This window comes from Cervus canadensis, chromosome 21, assembly GCF_019320065.1.
Source record: "Cervus canadensis isolate Bull #8, Minnesota chromosome 21, ASM1932006v1, whole genome shotgun sequence".
NCBI lineage: Eukaryota > Metazoa > Chordata > Mammalia > Artiodactyla > Cervidae > Cervus > Cervus canadensis.
In genome coordinates this window covers 37,768,627-37,789,306 of record NC_057406.1, presented here as the reverse complement: position 1 = coordinate 37,789,306, position 20,680 = coordinate 37,768,627, and the positions used below count along the sequence as shown (strand labels likewise).

At 40.4% G+C, this 20,680-nt stretch overlaps 1 long non-coding RNA gene across 1 annotated transcript in view; it reads left to right on the top strand.

Moving 5' to 3' along the window:
- Window positions 1-3,766: 3,766 nt before the first annotated feature.
- LOC122424024 overlaps window positions 3,767-20,680 on the top strand; it is a 29,294-nt gene continuing 12,380 nt past the window's right edge. Inside the window, exons 1-3 of the long non-coding RNA XR_006264273.1 lie at window positions 3,767-3,869; window positions 7,617-7,654; window positions 14,333-14,417. This is a non-coding gene — a long non-coding RNA (uncharacterized LOC122424024). The remainder of the gene's footprint in view (window positions 3,870-7,616; window positions 7,655-14,332; window positions 14,418-20,680) is intronic.

The window sequence follows — 20,680 nt, the reverse complement described above, 5'->3', positions numbered from 1 at the left end:
GGAAAGGACTTTAAATCCTCTGATAATATTTCAGTTTGTTAGATTCAGTCAATCAGTCTGTCTGTCTGTTGAGACAACTCTACCAACCATTCTGGTTTTGGTTCCTCAAGGTATCTAGTTAAGCATGTGCTCTGTGACTTCATTGAGGCCATTGATAAAAATAATGAAAATAAGAAGATGAAGGACAGAGCCCTAGTGCAAATCACTATAGAAATCTCTCCAGTTTAATATTAATTCAATAGTTAGCATGCTTCAGGTATCTAATCTAATCAGCTCTAAATAGTAGACTGCATTAGGCATCCCAGGTTGCACTAGTGGTAAAGAAACAATCTGTCAATGTAGGAGATGTAAAAGATAAGGTTCAATCCCTGCATTGGGAAGATCCCCTGGAGGAGGGCATGGCAGGCCATTCCAGTATTCTTGCCTGAAGAATCCCATGAACAGAGGAATGTGGTGGGCTACGGTTCATGGGGTTTCAAAGAGTCAAATACAACTGAAGCAACTGAGTGTGCACACAAGAATAGTAGACTATATTATTCACCTAAGCCAAGGAATTGCATAATTGGAGGACTATGTAAAGTCAGGGAGCTCAGGAAAAATCTCTTAAACTTAAATCTGAAAATGCAGCTCTGATACTTCTCATCACTGTAGCTGTTCAGTTCCTAACTGGGCTACAGTTTTAGGGCTACATTTCCTCTGAATCATAAACCTGTGTTTTTAAAGAGTAGACAGGAGCACTATAAATTACCTTTGTGTGTTTCTCATAGTGTTACCTGTGTGCTAAGCCGCTTCAGTGGTATCTGACTCTTTGTAACCCTGTGGACTGTGGCCCACTAGGCTCCTCTGTTCATGGGATTCTCCAGGCAAGAATACTGGAGTGGGTTGCCATGCCCGCCTTTAGGGAATATTCCAGATCCAGGGATCAAACCTACATCTCTTGCATCTCCTGCACTGGCAGGTGAGTTCTTTACCACTGGTTCCACCTAGAAAGCCCTCTCATAGTTTTTGACCTGGAAAATTTTTGGTGAAAACAATATGGGTTTCATAGTCAAACCTATTCTGAAGATGCTATCTTAGAGGTTCACGTTGCCTGTTAGCATCATAAAGATTAAAAAAAATCCCTCAGTGCCGAGGGCCTTACTTGACCAGAAAGTACCTGAGACATCACTTAACACTGCAGGGAACTGCAGTTGCAGAGCGCAGGGAGAGAGCCTTAGGGTCCTGTGAAACCAGGTCTAACACCCCAGAGAGAGGCCCTCAACATCATGTGCGGTGGAACACCAACATGTAGAGGAGCCAAAATCCTGTGTGAGGAGAGGTCTGGGCCTCCGGGTGTTCTTCTAGTTCTATTTCACTCTGCTGAAAGTTCCCAGAAGCTCAGTGTTGTTCCTCATTGGCTACTCATTCTTGCAGAAGAGTGTGGAGGACATGGAGGGTAACCATGATTCCAGAAAGACAGCAGAGGAGCCACAGTCAGTCCTGGCTCAAACTGAGTGGAGGTATTTGGATGGTTCTCCACAACAAAGGAAAACAGTTCTTTGTGGAATACAGTGTCTTTAAAAGGTGTGACTCTTGGGTAACGTGCTTCTCATTCTCATGGCTAATTTCAATCATTCTGTAAGATGTAGCTACAGTGACATGGTCTACTCTCTAGAATGAACTGGAAGAAAGAGCTCCTTATTTTCTGCTCCCTCAAACCCTCTGAAAAGTCCTTTTTCTATCAGAGTGTCAGAGGTCAGAAGAAAGAGAATAGGCTCCACTGTGTTTGCTGTCTTTGTGGAGGAGGACCACAGTAGGTACGGAGGAGTGAGGCTGGCCTCTGCTTCATATAAACCAGGACTGACATTGCATCATCCTCCCCCTCTCCCTACGTGCACTGGGACTGAGGGATTATGAGACTGTCAAGACATGATTTCAGTGTTTCTATTATCCAAACAACACGCCTCTGCCCCTGCCTCCTTGCCCAAGAGGTGACCTGACTCAGCAAGATTACCCTCCGTCCAGCATAAAAATTCAATCTTCCCATTTGTTCACCCGTGTCTTCTCCCACACATGGAAGAGGCCAAGTGTGTTTAATGACCAGAGATTATTTTGTAATCCACTGGGCTACCACCCTGCAGAGACTCCTGCTGAGATCAGAATGTTCATTTCCCTGTCAGAAGTCAGCTGTGGGGTTAATCCATGTTGTGTCAGAAGAGTTCAAGGTTTTCCCCTCAGCTCAGATTTTAGACCACATGTCAGTGACCAGCTGCTTTGGGTAGCGGCAGGAGTCGTTTTCCCAGACCCCTAAACAAGAAGTTTTTTAAAAGTTTTTCCAATTTCTAAACATGTGCATTCCCCCACCCAGTCCACCTTCTCTGCTTCCTGTTTTTCTATTTTTCTTGGCAGTTGTTGGTGTTGGGTAAATATTCCTTTCATGGAGGAGCTTGTCTGTCAGGTCCCATAGAAAGAAAATGGCAAGTTAATGAATTCAGGATTGTGTGTGGCAGAAGGTGAGTTTCAATCCCATGTGCCACATCTGGCAGCAGGATGAAACAAAAAGTAACAATGGAGTGAAAATGCAGCACTCAGAAACCTGAGGTTAAAACAGAATTCTGTAAATATCCTAAACGTAAATATCCCTAAAACAGAGAGCATGTGATGAAAGAGAAGAAAGGGGGACCAGGAGAAACAACTTCAAAGCAGTCATTATTGGAACTCTTAAAAAATACTTAAAAAGCAGCAAAGAGAAGTGTTCAAAATGACACCAATCCAAAAATGTAGTGTTTTAGGTTATTGCCTTCCCGGTGATGTCTGATGGGGGCGGCAGTAATGGAATGCCAGGAGCACGGCATCTTCCTCAAGATGTCAGAGTTGCTGGAGGCACAGCCCCCTCAATGTCTCCTTCTCTGTGACAATGCTGCTGGAGCTTTAGGGAAAATGCAGGATGACAGGGCATTATTGCAAGTAGGTTTAGCAGGATTAATGTTTTCCAAAACCTTATGTGCTTTAACATTTTCCCAGTATCCCAGGTCACAAATATTTATCCACTTAATGAGTTGGGAGCCAGGAACATATATCTTGTTTAAAGCAGAATTTAATATGCACAATAGAAGAGGACACCCTCATATAGAAGAAAGTGAAGACTTCCTTGGATATGGTCTTGTAAATTTTAAACAGAAGACTGAAGCTTTGAAATGACACTGAAGAAGGAACTAATCCCATAAACAAAAGACCATTCCAAAGGGGGCATATATATCAAAGATTTGTATAAAATGGTAAAGATACTAAAGTGATATCAACAGAAGTTTATAAAATTTAAAATTCAAAGAGCACTAAGTCAGGGCTCCATTTAGCAGAAAGTCCTTCCCTGGAAGAAAGGAAATATTCTTTCTGAACATTTGAGTGCCTTAAGAGAATGACACTCTGATTTCCTCATGAAAAGCAAAAATACTACTTTCTATGTAGACTCTTTAGACAAACAGATCAGGCAATCATGTCTAAAAATGTTGCTGGTTGAAAGAGAGAAGCATCTCATTTTACTTCTACAAAGTGGTAGAAATTTTCATTTGCCTAGACCACTAACAAGTCTTTCTTTGCCAAAACCAAAAAAAAAAAAAACAAAAAACCAAAAACATAAAAAAAACTTAAAAGCAATAACAAAAACTGCAGATGAACAAACACAAATCCTCAGTGGTGCAATTAACTCCAAGAAATCTATGTGCTCATTGGGCAGCTGATCATCCCTGACTTCTCAGCTTACACTTGTACCTCATTCCTCACCAGATGTCAAGTTCAACATCACTTTAATATTTGCTAAGTGAACAAACAATAACTGGATGGAAAGCTGATATCAAATAAAACTGCTCATCTTCCTTGAAGACTTGAAGGTAAGGAAATTTAAGGCAAAATTTTCCAGGAGAAGAAAATTTGGTGTTTTATTTAATTATTCAAGAGGTCTTATGATGTTATCTAGTAGGTTAGAGAAAGTCTTTCTGTAAAGGATAGACCCTCTATAAAGGATACAGAAGAATTCTTAGGAGCCATAATGCATTGATGTTATGAGTTACCACTCCAGGGACCAAGACCCCCCTAAGGCCAATTAGACAGGTTTCATGTAGACCATGTATTATGAAGGGATGCCAGAGTCTGAGCATAAACTCCTGTATATATAGGGTAAGAAAGGTTGTCTTGTCAGAGGCCTTTTTGCAAGGATGTAAGGGAACTGCATAGGAGAAAACTGACCTCAGGGAAATACAGAGACTCACTGGGAAACCCCTGTCCAGGGACAATAATCTACTGGTGAGATTAAAAGAAAAATTCTGAGAACAGCAGAATATCAGTTACTCTATTTTTCCAAAGTCTTGCAAACTCCGACCCAGGGACTTGGACCAGACACCTGGGGAGAGGGGTGTATAAATGGTAGGACTGTATGAATAAAACTGCTACAAAACATTTGAGTTCAAGGTAATGCCCTTTATGTACCAGTGTAACAAAATGACTATAAAGGATTTATCCTTCTCTTTACTAAAGCATGAGTGAGTGCATGCTAAGTCTCTTCCATCATGTCTGATTCTGTGTGACCCTGTGTCTATGGGATTCTCCAGGCAAGAATACTGGGGTGGGCTGCCGTTCCCTCCTCCAGGGGATCTTCCTGACCCAGGGATTGAACCCACATCTCTTATGTCTACCTGCACTGGCAGGCAGGCTCTTTACCACTATCACCGCCTGGGAAGCCCCACTGGAAAGAAAATGAAAGAATGAGTGGTTATCGCCAGAAGTGATTGAGACTTGAAGCTACAGTTGCCGACATCAAGGTTACATTTTTTTTCACGTTTATCCTCTAGTGGATTCCCACTGTACTCTGAATAAAACTCAAACTCCTTGCCAAGGTGAATAAAATTGTATGCATTGATCCCTCTCTTCCCCATCCACTATTTTCCCTCCCACTCTCTCTCTTTCTGTTTTTCTTGCTGTTTCATAAGCAAACCAAACTATTGCAGCATCTGGGCCTCACACTGGCCTCCCCTTCATTCTGATCTGTCCTTACCCTAAATCTTCACCTGCTTCCTCTCCCATTTCAAGCACTTTTTTTTTTTTTTGCTTAAATGTCACTTTCTTAGAGACACCTTTCCTGAGTTCTAGAACTTGTGAGGAAGAATTAGAGTTGGATTAAGATTTCCTTGTTCTGAAGAATGAGACTAAATCAGAATCAGTGCTACTTCGTTAACAATAATTCTGTTATGCTCTGGGTCTAGGGTGACCAGAAACATGTGGGCATCACAGATATGTCTCAGGGTCAGACTGTGATACCTTTTTTTATTACAACACTATTCAGCACCATGATTTGAACATTCTTTGAACCAATGTGACTCTGTAGAGATGAATGCTGGAAGGTACTATATACAAACTCTCAGCATTCAGAAGTAATAGATCAAACATGGAAAGCAGATCATTCTGGAAATTAAATTTCTAAGAAACAAGGAACTCTACTAAGTCATAGAAGAACCTCCAGTATTGTGGAATCACATTTGCATACACACTTCAAGATATCAGAGTAGGGATGGACTTCCTTGATGTCATTTATCCTATAGTCAGCAACACTGAAGTCTGTTTGGAGCATAGCAAAATGAGTTCAAGAGTGAAAACCAGTCATCTTACATCCAAATTTTGACAAATAGGCAACCTTTTTTAATTCTTTCTCTATGATACAAGGTAATGATAGAATTAACAGAAAAGAGAACTGACCATGAATAATTTTTACTCCTTCATTCTCAAATACCATGAGTGAGTATTTACTGAAAAGACTGAATGCAGATGAGGGATGCATCTTATTGTCAATTTTTGGTTTAAAACATGCTTTTAACTTTGGAATGTTTATAAGCAAGTTTGTTTATCTAAAGTCAATCGCACCCCAGTGAATTTCCTAAAGTTATTATAAGGGTAACTCATTTAATATCAGGCATCTTTAACTCATATCTGTTTTATAAGTCTTGGCACCATGCAAGTGAAGATGAAAAGAGATACTACCATAGTTTATAAACAAAAGAGGGGAGCGACTAATGTTACATGAATCTGTTCACACTGGAGAGTGCCAGGATATTTTTTTAAGATAATGCTGATTTTTGTGATAGTTACTTAATAGACACAATCTGCCCCAATTGCCCTTCCTCAGTACAAATGAAGTAGGGCTTCTGCAAGTACAAGTGGGCATGGTAGCAGTATTCACATGTCCAGGGTATCAGATTCTTGCTCTGTTCACTCATGTGAGATGTGTAAATGGGGAGTGAAGTAAGCCAGAAAGATAAAGAACATTATAGCATACTAACACATATATATGGAATTTAGAAAGATGGTAACGACAACCCTATATGCAAAACAGAAAAAGAGACACAGAAGTACAGAACAGACTTTTGAACTCTGTGGGAGAAGGTGAGGGTGGGATGTTTTGAAAGAACAGCATGTATATAATCTACGGTGAAACAGATCACCAGCCCAGGTGGGATGCATGAGACAAGTGCTCGGGCCTGGTGCACTGGGAAGACCCAGAGGAATCGGGTGGAGAGGGAGGTGGGAGGGGGGATCGGGATGGGGAATACGTGTAAATCTATGGCTGATTCATATCAATGTATGACAAAACCCACTGAAAAAATAAATAAATAAATAATAAATTTAAAAAAATTTTTTTAAAAATGGGGAAATATTCTAGAATATTCTCAAAATTCACAGAACACAGACCCAGGAAAAGACCTCCATCACAGTAATGTAACCATTCCAAGTATAGGCTGTATTTGGGGTGGGCCCCAGAATTATATTCAAAGTAAACTTTAGGGGTTTATCTAGAGCTGTAATTTCTTATTTAGGGGGAACCTAAGTGCCTGGGTTCATCTCAGATATTTCTTCTGAAACCTCCATGTAGGCAGTGCTGATTCATTATAAAGGTATATGTCCTAAAATAGATTTCTTTAAAATATACATGATTTGGAGAGAGAGAGTTGATGCTAGAATTAAGGGACAATCCAAGATGAATCCAGAGCATCTTATAGCACAAATAAGGAGGAAATTGCTCAAAAAAAGAAAAATAGCAAAGTTTGGTACTACATAACCTATAACTCTTAATAAGTGTCCCAGTTGATGCTGAGGTTGTCAATTCTGAACTAAATTTTGAAAGCACAGAACTAGAGCCACCATCTTAACATTTTGCCTTTTAGTAAATAGATGAGGGCTGTGAAACTGGGTCGTTTTCAAAGTTAAAGTCAGATTGATTGCACCACCAGCTGCTAAGGTAAATGTACCCTTAAGTTGAGCTGAGATACATTATTTATGGACCACTTACACATAAATGATATTTTGGTAGCTTATTGGAATACTGAATATTCTTCTAGGTACAGAATCTGCTAACAAGATGAACAATGGAGACCACTATCTGGCAGTATTTTATGTTTCAAAGACAAATGTTTAGGGCTAAGTCTCAGAGACTTCGATAGGAGCCTGGCCAGCCATCCCAGCAGCTATAACCTCACTTTATAAGGCAAAGGAGTCAGTGAACTTGACCAGCCTTTGACTCCTTCCATTGTCAAATATTCTCTTTTGTTGGTTCCTATTTTCCTTTTTGATGATTTGTTTTCTCATTTTAGTGAAGTATGTCCATGGAAGTCTCTTAAGAAAAAACAAGGTAAGTAATTTTCAAACTTGTCTGTCTGAAAATGAGTTTTTTGTATTTACATATTGGATTTGTAGTTGAAGAATCAATTATTTGAAATTGAAATTCATGACAAGGTTGTAACACAATTTCTAATGCATTGTCTCACTGTCTTCCATTTATATTTTGCTAGACTGGAAGCCATGCTTATTCTCTCTCTTTTCTTCACAACATAATTGTTTCTCTGGAATTTTTAGGATCTTCTCTTATTCCAAATACTCTGTAACTCGTATTGTTATTGTGTCTACCCAGACACAATATTGGTCTTTTTATTCATTTAGCTGGAATCTCACATCCTTTTGTTCTGGTAAATTTTCTAATATAACTTCTTTGATAATTTGTGCCCCTCTATTTCCTCTGTTTTCTTTAAGGAGTCCTCCTCATAGTTGTTTGGCTGCTAGAATTGATCCTCTAATTTTCTTACATTTTTATCTCTAATTTTCCATCTCTACCTTTTGGCCCTACTTTCTTGACGATTTCTTCAAATTTATTTCTGCAAGTCTTCTATCAAGTTTTCGTTTATGCTATCATATTGTTTTTAATTTTTAAAAGCTTTTTACCTCCTTTTTATAGTATCTATTATTTTTATGAAAATAGTATCATCTTTTATTTATCTCAGTGTGTTTATCAAAGTTCCATTTTAAAGTTATCTTACGTCCCTTGCATTGTTACACTGGGATCCAACTGATCCCAACCACAGTTGAACTGGGAGGTCTGGAGGTCAGGCCCAAGAGCTGACTCTTCCTTTAGGCTGGCACATAGCTAGCTCCTAAAATTGCTGAATGAAATTTCCTTTGTATAAAATGAACCTGGTCTAAATTGATCTTAATCAAGGTCTAGCTCAAGCTTGACAACAAGTTAGGAGAATCTTGGAAGAGTCAGATTGAAAAATGCCCCAGGAAGACTAATGTTTGATTGCTCTGGGCAGGGCTCTTCACACTGTTATTTTAAGATCTCATTCACCTTTATTTGGAAGAGAGGGGAGATTGCATATCAAATGATGGGATAAGAGGACCAGAGGTGGCTGTGTCCCAAACTCTCTTATCCCACTTTGTAAAAAGCTTTACATTGAAAAGCTTTGCAGTTAATAAGAGCCCTCTGCAAATTATTCCAAACACCCTCTGTTGCATAAACACAGTTGTTACAAGTGGAGCAATACTATTGGTGGTGGGAGTTCTTATGGCTTATCTCACATGACTCATATGTTCTCTGCCTAAAAGAAGTTCATGCATGCTAAGTCACTTCAGTCACGTCTAATTTTTTGTGACTCTATGGACTCTGTAGCCCACCAGGATCCTCTGTCAATGGAATTCTCCAGGCAGGAATACTGGAGTGGGTTTTCATGCCCTCCAAGGGGCTTCCCGACTCAGGGATCAAATCTGAGTCTCTTATGTTTCCTGCATTAGCAGGCAGCTTCTTTTCCATTGCATCTCTCATGTTTCCTGCATTGGCAGGCGGGTTCTTTTCCACTTCCACCTGAGAAGCCCCAAAAAGGAGTTCACATATGTTCAATTTTCTCTGTCTCACTACCTTTCCAGTACCTCCTAGAAATTCATGTCTGGAATAATTGCTCAATAAATATTGCCCTGAACTGAACGTTAGTGAATATATATCTACTTTAATTTTTTTTTTTCTTTAAGCTGGAAAAATTGATATTGGAAAGAAAGAAAGGAAAAGGTGACTTTATGATCTTAATTGAGCTAATTAGTCATCCTAAACTTAAATCTTAGGATGTCCAAAGAGTTGGACATGACTGAGCAACTGAGTACAAGCTTAAATCTGGGGTAGACCACATATGCTGATTTCACAGAATTGTTATAATTATATAATAAAGTGAATCTAGTCTTACTAATCTGTAACTAGGTTTGCATAATAAGGTCTATTAACTAGGTTAAATGTTTCTCAGACCTCATTATATACCAAAATCACCAGAAGCACTTAAAAATAAATAGATATCTGAGCCTCAGTACTTCATGAACAGTGTGAAAAGGCAAAAAGATATCACACTTGAAAGATGAACTCCCCAAGTCAGTAGGTGCCCAATATGCTGCTGGAGAAGAGTGGAGAAATAACTTCAGAAAGAATGAAGAGGTTGAGCCAAAGCAAAAACAATGCCCAGTTGTGGATGTGACTGGTGATGGAAATAAAGTCTGATGCTGCAAAAAACAATATTGCATAGGAGCCTGGAATGTTATGTCCATGAATCAAGGTAAATAGGAAGTGGTCAAACAGGAGATGGCAAGAGTGAACACTTACATTTTAGGAATCAGTGAACTGAGAATTGATGCTTTTGAACTGTGGTGTTGGAAAAGACTCTTTAGAGTCCCTAGGACTGCAAGGAGATTCAACCAGTTCTTCCTAAAGAATATTCATTGGAAGTCCTGAATATTCATTGGAAGGATTGATGCTGAAGCTGAAACTCCAATACTTTGGCCACCTGACACAAAGAACTGACTCAATTTGAAAAGACCCTGGTGCTGGTAAAGACTGAAGGTGGGAGGAGAAGGGGATGACAGAGGGTGACATGGTTGGATGGCATCACCGACTCAGTGGACATGAGTTTGAGTAAGTCCGAGTTTGGTAATGGACACGGAGATCTGGATGCTGCAGTCCATGGGGATCGCAAAGAGTCATACACGGCTGGGAGACTGAACTGAACTAAAATGGACTGGAATGTGAATTAATTCAGAGGACCATTATACCTACTATTGTGGCAAGAATCCCTTAGAAGAAATGGAGCAGCCCTCATATCAATGAAAGAGATGGAAGTGCACTACTTAGGTGCAATCTCAAAAATGACAGAATGATCTCTGTTCATTTCCAAGGCAAACCACTCAGTATCACAGTAATCCAAATCTATGCCCCAACCACTAATGCCAAAAGCTGAAATTGAACACGGCTATGAAGACCTACGAGACTTTCTAGAGCTAACATCCCAAAAAGATGTCCTTCTCATCATAGGGGACTGGAATGCAAAAGTAGGAAGTCAAAAGATACCTGGAGTAACAGGCAAGTTTGGCCTTGGAGTACAAATGAAGCAGGGTAAAGGCTAACAGAATTTGGCTATGAGAACACACTAGTCATAGAAAGCACACTCTTCCAACAATACAAGAGATGGCTCTACACATGGATATCACCAGATGCACAATACCAAAACTAGCTTGAGTATATTCTTTTCAGCCAAAGATGGAGAGACTCTATACAGTCAGCTGTGTAATCTGAGCTGACTGTGACTCAGATTATGAACTCCTTACTGCAAAATTCAGGCTTAAATTAAAGAAAGTAGGGAAAGCCACTAGACCATTCAGGTATGACCTAATCAAATCAGGTCATACAGTGGAAGTGACAAATAGATTCAAGGGATTAGACCTGATAGATAGAATGCCTGAAGAACTGTGGATGGAGATTTGTGACTTTGTACAGGAGGTGGTGATCAAAACCATCCCCAAGAAAAAGAAATGCAAAAAGGCAAAATGGTTGTCTAAGGAGGCCTTACAAATAGCTGAGAAAAGAAGAGAAGGGAAAGGCAAAGGAGAAAGGAACGATATTCCTATTTGAATACAGAGTTCCAAAGAATAGCAAGGAGAAATAAGAAAGCCTTCCTCAGTGATCAATGCAAAGAAGTAGAGGAAAACAATAGAATGGGAAAAACTAGAGATCTCTTCAAGAAAATGAGATACCAAGGGAACATTTCATGCAAAGATGTGCACAATAAAGGAGAGAAACTGTATAGAACTAACAAAAGCAGAAGATACTAAAAAAAGGTGGCAAGAATACACAAAAGAACTATAAAAAAGGTCTTAATGACCCAGATAATCACAACTGTGTGATTACTCACCTAGAGCCAGACAATCTGAAATGTGAAGTCAAGTGGGCCTTAGGAAGCATCACTACGAACAAAGCTAGTGGAAGTGATGGAATTCCAGCTGAGCTATTGCAAATCCTTAAAGATGATGCTGTGAAAGTGCTGCACTCAATATGCCAGCAAATTCAGAAAATTTAGCAGTGGCCACAGGACTGGCATGGTCAGTTTTCATTTCAATCCCAAAGAAAAGCAATGACAAAGAGTGGTCAAACTACTGCCCAATTGCACTCATCTCACACACTAGCAAAATAATGCTCAAAATTTTCCAAACTAGTGTTCCACAGTATATGAACTGAGAAATTCCAGATGTTCAAGCTGGATTTAGAAAAGGCAGAGGAAATAGAGATCACAATAGGAAATTGCCCACATCCATTGGATCATTGAAAAAGCAAGAGAATTCCAGAAAAGCATCTACTTCTGCTTCATTGACTACATTAAAGCCTTTGACTGTGTGGATCACCACAAACTGTGCAAAATTCTTAAAAAGATGGGAATATCAGACCACCTTACCTACCTCCTGAGGAATCTGTATGCAGGTCAAGAAGTAACAGTGAGAACCGGGCATGGAACAGTGGACTGGTTCAAAATTTGGAAAGGAGTACATCAAGGTTGTATATTATCACCTTGCTTATTTAACTTATATGCATAGTACATAATGCGAAATGCCAGACTGCATGAAGCACAAGCTGGAATGAAGATTGCCAGGAGAAATATCAATAACCTCAGATATACAGATGACATGACCGTCATGGCAGAAAGCAAAGAGGAACTAAAGAGCCCCTTGATGAAAGTAAAAGAGGAGAGTGAAAATGCTGGCTTAAAACTCAACATTCAAAAAATGAAGATCATGGCATCCGGTCCCATCATTTCATTGCAAATAAATGGGGAATCAATGGAAACAGTGACAGACTTTATTTTGGGAGGCTCCAAAATCACTGCAGATGGTGACTGTAGCCATGAAATTAAAAGACACTTGCTCCTTGGAAGAAAAGCTATGACCAACCTAGACAGCATATTAAAAAGCAGAGACATTACTTTGCTGACAAAAGTTCATCTACTCAAAGCTATGGTTTTTCCAGTAGTCATGTATGATGTGAGAGTTGGATTATAATGAAAGTTGAGCAGTGAAGAATTGATGTTTTTGAACTGTGGTGTTGGAGAAGACTCTTGAGAATCTGTTGGACTGCAAGGAAATCGAACTAATCAGTCCTAAATGAAATCAGTCTTGAATATTCATTGAAAGGACTGATGCTGAAGCCGATGCTCCAATACTTTGGCCACCTAGCACAAACAACTGACTCATTGGAAAAGACCCTGATGCTGGGAAAGATTGAAGACAGGCAGGGAAGGGGACGACAGAGGATAAGATGGTTGGATGGCATCACCGACTTGGTGGACATGAGTTTGAGCAAGCTCTAGGAGTTGGTGATGGACAGGGAAGCCTGATGTGCTGCAGTCCACGGGGTCACAAAGAGTCAGACACAACTTAGTGACTGAACTGAACTGAGCCTCAGAGATTTTAATTCTACCATTTGGGGTAAAACATGGCTAGTGGTATTTTTAAAGCTCCACAGGTGATTCTAATGTGCAGCCAGTGTTGAAATCTATTGGATGAGAGCTCAGTGGATGTTAGTAATCATTCTAGGGTGATAATGAATAACTTGTTCTCAGCAAACTAAAACTTTAACTCTTCAAGCATCACGGAGAAGACAAGAATCTTTGGACTAAAAAATAATCAGTTTATTCTAATATACCCTCATGGTTAGAAATGCTATGGGAAAAATAGTCATATATGGCATTTCTTCTTTTCTCTGCAGCTGCAAAATCCCTTGAATGTGTTAGGTTCTGTGGGAAAAGTGGAGACCAATATTCTAAGTATCAGCAAAATATTTTATAAAACAGAATTTGTAAGTAGCTAATACTCACAGAGGATCTCCTAATTTAATACATCACAAAATCTGATGTATTAAATTCAAAGAGCAATCCCTTAAAAGGAATCAAAGTAATTATCACATGTAAGTTTACAGGTATATTTTAAATGTGTGATTTTTTTTTTTTTACAAAACTTCAAATTGTAAACAGGTTATAAAAGCTTTAATATGTGTACTAAACAAGGTTTTAAGCTATTCTGACATAAATTTAAGTCTAAATTTCTCTATCTTCTTTGGAAGAAACTGCACAATGATGGTTTTTGCTTTCAGTCTTAAAAATAAGACATAAATCTCATAGCAGAATGTTACTACTACTGGGGGATCTATAATTAAGTTATTTCATACTTAAAAGGTAACTTTAGAAAGTAAGTCAGAATAAACATTTTCACATGCTAACAAAATCAGAATAAGGGGAAGGCCACCGGGGATGAATAAAGAACTGATTTCTTTGTAGCTTGTCCAGAGATCTGACTACTTGGAGAATTAATATACAATACTATGTTGAAGGTAAATATATTATTATTATCAATAATAATAAATTTATTCACTGCACTGGAGAGACTACATAAACAACCAAAATTAACCACTTAAAGGAATTACTTCAAAGTTCGGAAACGTAAAATAGAAAATTTGCAATGAGATATTTGTTTCAGAACACCCATACACATTCACACAAAAGTCACCTAAAATGCCTCTGTGGGCTTTCCCATAAAATGCAACTAATATATATATTAAATATACTAATATACATACTAAAACACTTGTTATCAAACATCTAACAGTTGCCAGGCACTGTGCTAAATGCATCTTATCCAATCTTCATAACAATCCAGCCATTATTTCTCCATTTTACAGATGTGGAAACTGCAGCTCAGAGTTCAGATCCCCACTATGCAAAGGGTCATCCGCGAGCAACAGCAACAGCATTACCTGGGAACATGTAAGAACTGTGTATAGGCTCCTTCCCAAAACTATTAAATCAGCATCAACATTTTAACAAAATCTCCAGGTGACTTCTGGAAAGTCCCATGGCCAGAGAAGCCTGGCTGACTGCAGTCTGTAGGGTCACAAAGAATCGGACACGACTGAAGCGACTTAGCACGCATGCACCAAGTGACTCCTATATGAGAGTAGCGCTGGTTTATGTAAGTTGCCACAGCCACGTGTTTAGATGCTACCTGAGTCAGGACTTAGCTTGCTCAGTGTTAGTATAAAGCAGGTTTTAAAATGTATATCCTAGGAAGTAAATGATAATATTGTTTTATAAATTAAAATAAAAGAGGTAAGACTGAAAATGGCATACATAGGTCACCCCAGAGTGAAGGAAGATAAGGAGGGTTGCAGACCCTATAGGTATGAATGGGAGAAGAATTCACACCCAGAGCAACATGACCGTCTGCCCTCTGACTGACAGAGTCTGACATGACCTTAGGTGCAATCAGCATCAATTTCTCCAACAGTCCTACGTGCCAACACCTCACAGTGTCTGTCCCCTCACACTCCACATTGCCAAAAGAGCCATTATCTTGTATGGGTCAGCAGAGACACTGCTTCACACCCCTTGCTGTGGCTGTTATCACCATTGCTGGGACCATTTCCTGAGCCAGGTGTGGGCTCATGCTCCTGTAATAGAATAGCATCACTTGCAGGTTTCCCTGGATATGGACCCCGCCTCTCACTGCAGTTTGCCAAACCCTGGTAAAGGCAGAGCCCAGCTAATTTATGTCTGAGAATCTTCATATCTTATGTGTGTTCTGTCAGCTGCCTCTTGGTGCCTGATATTTTCTTTTCCCTCCTCTTGTTTTCCTATTCCCAAATCCCTTGACTTTGTCCACAGATTCTGCTCTTCAGCTAGTCACAGCTGAAATACTCTGAGAACCTCTCTGTTCACTGTCAGCAGCCAACACAGTATTCCTTGGAGCCCTTAGGAGCTAAAGGCAAGCTGTGACTTATGCATCCTGCAAGAAGAAAGGCCCTGTCCCTCGGGGGTCCTTCTCTCCATATCTGTCTCCAAGTCCAAGTCACGTGACTGTGGGACAGCCCAGTCAGCCTTCAGCTAAGACTTCAATCCTGGCACAGCCTCCTCTGTCTGCTTCCTTCTTCCTACACAGCAATACCTGTTGACATCTCCATATGTAGGACTCTGTTCAGCGCCTAGTGCATTAGAGACGCACAATCAGCATTGATGGTTTTGAATGGATCACCAATTGTCTCTACATACTTCTTCATCAAATTCACCAGTCATGTTCAGACATGTCTGAGCCACCTTAGTGGAGATAGGTTAAGTGCCCAGTGGAATTCTCTTCCATTAATGTGGATGATGGATTCTACAAAGGTCGGTATCATTAGAGATCAGACAGGAGCCCCTGCTCTGTTCCCTCCGCTCTGCACACAGTGCTCCTTGCCTCTCTCCCCTGCAGACTCGTCACCTGCAGCTCCTAGAGGGCTGCCTCATCTCCTGAGACACTTCCACAATCCATCCTGCATTCACATGTAATTCAGACCCAAGCTTGGTTTCCCTGGCTCCCACATGATGTGGTCAAATGGGGCTTATCAGGGCTGCCCAAACTTCCTCCTTGCTGTCGATGCACTCGACCCAGCTCCGAGGAGATGGGACTCCTTGCAGTGATACTCCACCTTCGCCAAGAAATCTCTAGTCCCAGGGAATATGTGAATCACCACACTAGGGAATTATTGTATGCTTGGGTTCATTTCTTTTTATTAGGGAAAATAGCATATAATCAGAAGACCGTGTTAGACACTTAGTCATGTTCGACTCTTTTGTGACCCCATAGACTGTAGTCCTCCAGGCTCCTCTGTCCATGGAATTCTCCAGGCAAGGATACTGGAGTGGGTTGCCATTTCCTTGTCCAGGGTCTCTTCCTGACCCAGGGAATGAACCCAGGTCTCCTGCATTGCAGGCAGATTCTTTACCATCTGAGCCACCGGGGAAGGCAAACCAGAAACTAAACTAAGTGCTGTAAAATCATTGAATGGATTTAATTTAATCCTTACAGCCCCTTTTGTCAGAGAGAAGATTTTTAGGAGAGGAAACTAAGGTTCAGTTAGGCAAATTAACAAGTAAGGTAGCTAAGGAAGTTACACAGTTAATAAATGGTACAGGCTAGATTAAGATTCATGACTAGCCATCTCCACACCTGATCTGAATCTCTTGAAAAGTGTAGACACTGGCCTGAGTGATGGGTTCCTTCTCCTGATGAGGTACCTTTGTGAAGATGTGTACTTGAGCCCAGCAGACAGAGAATTGGTGACTCTGAAATTAAGTGAGAGAAATGATGTGTGCAGTGTCATTTAACTGGTGCACTGGGAAGACCCAGAGGAATCGGGTGGAGAGGGAGGTGGGAGGGGGGATCGGGATGGGGAATACGTGTAAATCTATGGCTGATTCATATCAATGTATGACAAAACCCACTGAAATGTTGTGAAGTAATTAGCCTCCAACTAACAACAACAACAAAAAAAAGACTGCACCTCATCACACCTGTACAGGCTGTTCCCAAGCTAGTTTATAGATGGGGTATAGTTACTCCTGCTGAAATGCTCAGCAAGCCCCTGCTGTGGGGAGAAATCGGAGGTGGTGCTAAACTCTCCCCCAGGTGGCGCTAACGGTAAAGAATCCGCTTGCCAATGCAGGAGACAAGAGACACAGGTTCCACCCCTGGGTGGGGAAGATCCCCTGGAGGAGGACATGGCAATTCACTATAGTATTCTTGCCTGGAGAATCCCATGGACAGAGGAGCCTGGCTGGCTGCAGTCCACAGGGTGGCAAAGAGTCGGACACGGCAGGAGCAACTTAGCACACATGCACTTGAGTGTCAGCAAGACCCTCAGGGCCCAAGGGTGGGCCCTGGGAGTAGTGCTGACAGGAGCATGTCAGCAGAAGGCCCTGCTGACGAGAGCCACCACCACTGTGACGCGGTGATGAGATACGCCCCATAATCTCTGGCCAACAACAGCTACCTCCACCGAGAACCGACTCCTCTCTGGAAGCTGGGCAGCAGCCGGGCACTGGCACCTCCCCCGGGAGGCAGGCCAAGGCCACCCTTGGGAGCCCAGTTGTAGCCTGGGGAGGCCTGGCTCCCCTCACTATGCCCAACGTGAGTCACATATGTGGGAACACAGTGTGCTGAGTTTTCAGGAAGCTCCTTACTGAGGAGAAATAACACATTCCCAAGTGAAGAACTGGCAGGATTAGACACTCTGAAATCTGAGGTTGGGGAGCCTTCTGCGGAGAGTTTCAGTTCTGACTGGGTTCCGTGGCTGGAGTGGGGGGACACCTACAGAAGAAGGGTATGCGTTATTATTTACCATGTGCTTTGGGACATCTGGCCAGCAGCTGTTTACCAGAAGTCATCCCTTTTAAACTTCCGGGTTCACCATCATCACTGCGCAAGGATTTTTTTTTTTCCCCTTAGAGCTGATCTTATTCTTCTGGCACCTCCACCTTTCTGACATTTATTTTTGAAGTGTAACCTAATTCCCTCCTGAAATTTCTGGATGTTTCTCTGAGGTTCTCGCCTTGCTCTTTATTTTAAACACGTTTCTGGGAGTTCTATTTACATGCCTTTCTTAAGGGTCCCCAGACTCCTCTCCATCACCCGGGCTGGGCTGCCAGTGCAAAGCCTCCTTTCATCATTTCGCTCATGTTTGGGTCCTGTCTTGCAGCTCCTTCATGTTCCCACCACACAAACATTTCACTCTACACTCTCACACGAGAACACCCTCAGTGATGTTTACATATAATAACCTACCTTTTTTCCAGGGCTTGAGAAATTCTCTAAGAAAAACTTAGTCATTTGTGGAGGCTTCTTTAAACTTGATCGTTCTGCTGAGTCTCCAGGTAATTACTGCTCATTGCAGTGCTAACGGCAGCCTCAGACTACCTCCTCCATGCCCGCTAAGGACTTTCCTGTGGCACTAGGCAGAGTTTCCGAAGGTGGGAGGTCACTGCCAATCCCTCCCTGGATGAAATGTGCCACAAAGTGCTGGTTGTCCCACAGGCCTGCCATGGAGACCGAATGTCATCATTGATGGATGCATTTATGTAATAAACACAGCACAATGGTTGGCCTCCTTTCTATCTGCATTATATGTGTTTGATGCTAAATTTGTTTGAATTCCTTCTGAGTCGTCATCTGTTATTCTCACATACTTTGACTCTTGTGATCAGGTGTTCCTACAGAGATGATTCTTGTGAATGTAATAAATCTTTGCAAAGACTTTGCCTTATATCTAGAGAGAGACTATTTTTCCTATCAACTGGCACCTTTTAAATTTACCCTTTTCCTCATTTGTTTCTCCTTTTCTTGCACAAAGATCGCTGGAAATATGTAGTGAATTCTCATTAAAGGCAACACCCTCCTATATTCTCAGGTAAATACGTTTGAGAAATTTAATTATGTTTTTTCCCAGTAAAACAATTTCAGTGATTTTTTTAAAATAAAAATATTTTCTCACTGCTTTGATGAAATGTTGCAAATGTCATTTCTGGTCTTGTTCAGACTCACTTTTTTGGTTGAGAGTAAAAAGATTATATATTCTCACTTATTGCTGAAATACTTTACTGCAGATATTCCAGCACCCCAATGTTCATCGCAGCATGGTTTACAATAGCCAGGACATGGAAGCAACCTAGATGCCCATCAGCAGAGGAATGGATAAGGAAGCTGTGGTACATATACACCATGGAATATTACTCAGTCATTAAAAAGAATTCATTTGAATCAGTTCTAATGAGATAGATGAAACTGGAGCCCATTATACAGAGTGGAGTAAGCCAGAAAGATAAAGACCAATACAGTATACTAACGCATATATATGGAATTTAGAAAGATGGTAACGATAACCCTATATGCAAAACAGAAACAGAGACACAGAAGTACAGACCAAAAATGTTTTGACTATTCTTTTTAAAATCACATTTAATTTGAAAATAGGAAATATGTTTTTAAACCTAATCAGAAACTGAATATATGCCATAAAAGAATGCCAAAAATGTCACAAGAACCAGGAAGAAGTCTTTATTATTTGATTATTTTAATCTAGTTACTTAGTTATAGTAAAAAAATGCATAAAACAATAAATTACTATATTTAGAAAGTAATTATTTTCTCTTAAATCAGACAAATTGGACAAACTTTGGTCCAGTTTATTAAGGCATAACTGATACATAAAAATTGAATATATTTAAGATGTACAAGTGATGATTTAATATATGTATACATTGTGAAGTAATTATCACAATAAAGTTAATCAACACATCCATCACATTATATAGTTAATATTTTCACATGTGTGGTGAGAACACTTAAGATCTGTTCTCGGGAAATTCCAAGTATACAATACATTATCATTCACTATAGTTGTCTGGCTATACATTAGATTCCCAGAACATAGTCATCATATAACTGAACATCTGTACCCTGTGGCCAACATTTACTTATTTTCCCAATCCCCAATTCCTGGCAATCTTCACTCTACCCTCTGCTTCTAAGAGATTTAATGTTTTAGATTTCATATATGAGTGAGATCATGCAATATCTGTCTTTCTCTGTCTGGCTTCTTTTATTTGGTGTAGTGTCCTCCAGGTTCAGTCACGCTGTTGCCACAGCAAGATTTCCTTCCTTTGGAATATAGGTATAGATATAGATGTAGAATTTGTCATTGTCCTTCTTTGGGATTGGAATGAAAACCGACCTTTTCCAGTCCTATGGCCCCTGTTGAGTTTTCCAAATTTGCTGACGTATTGAGTGCAGTACTTTTCAGCATCATCTAGACAGTGTATTAGAAAGCAAAGACATCATTTTACTGACAAATGTCCGTAAAGTCAAAGTTATGGTTTTTCCAGCAGTCATGTACAGATGTAAGAGTTGGACCATAAGGAAGGCTGAGCACTGAAGAACTGATGCTTTCAAATCGTATTGCTGGAGAAGACTCTTGAGAGTCTTCTTGGACTGCAAGAAGATCTTGGACTGCAAGGAGATCAAACCCATTAATCCTAAAGGAAGTCAACCCTGAATATTCATTAGAAGGACTGATGTTAAAGCTGAAGCTCCAATTTGGCCACCTGATGAAAACAGCCAACTCATTGGAAAAGACCTTGATGCTGGGAAAGATTGAAGGCCAAAGGAGAAGGGGGTGGCAGAGAATGAGATGGTTAGATGGCATTACCAATTCAATGGA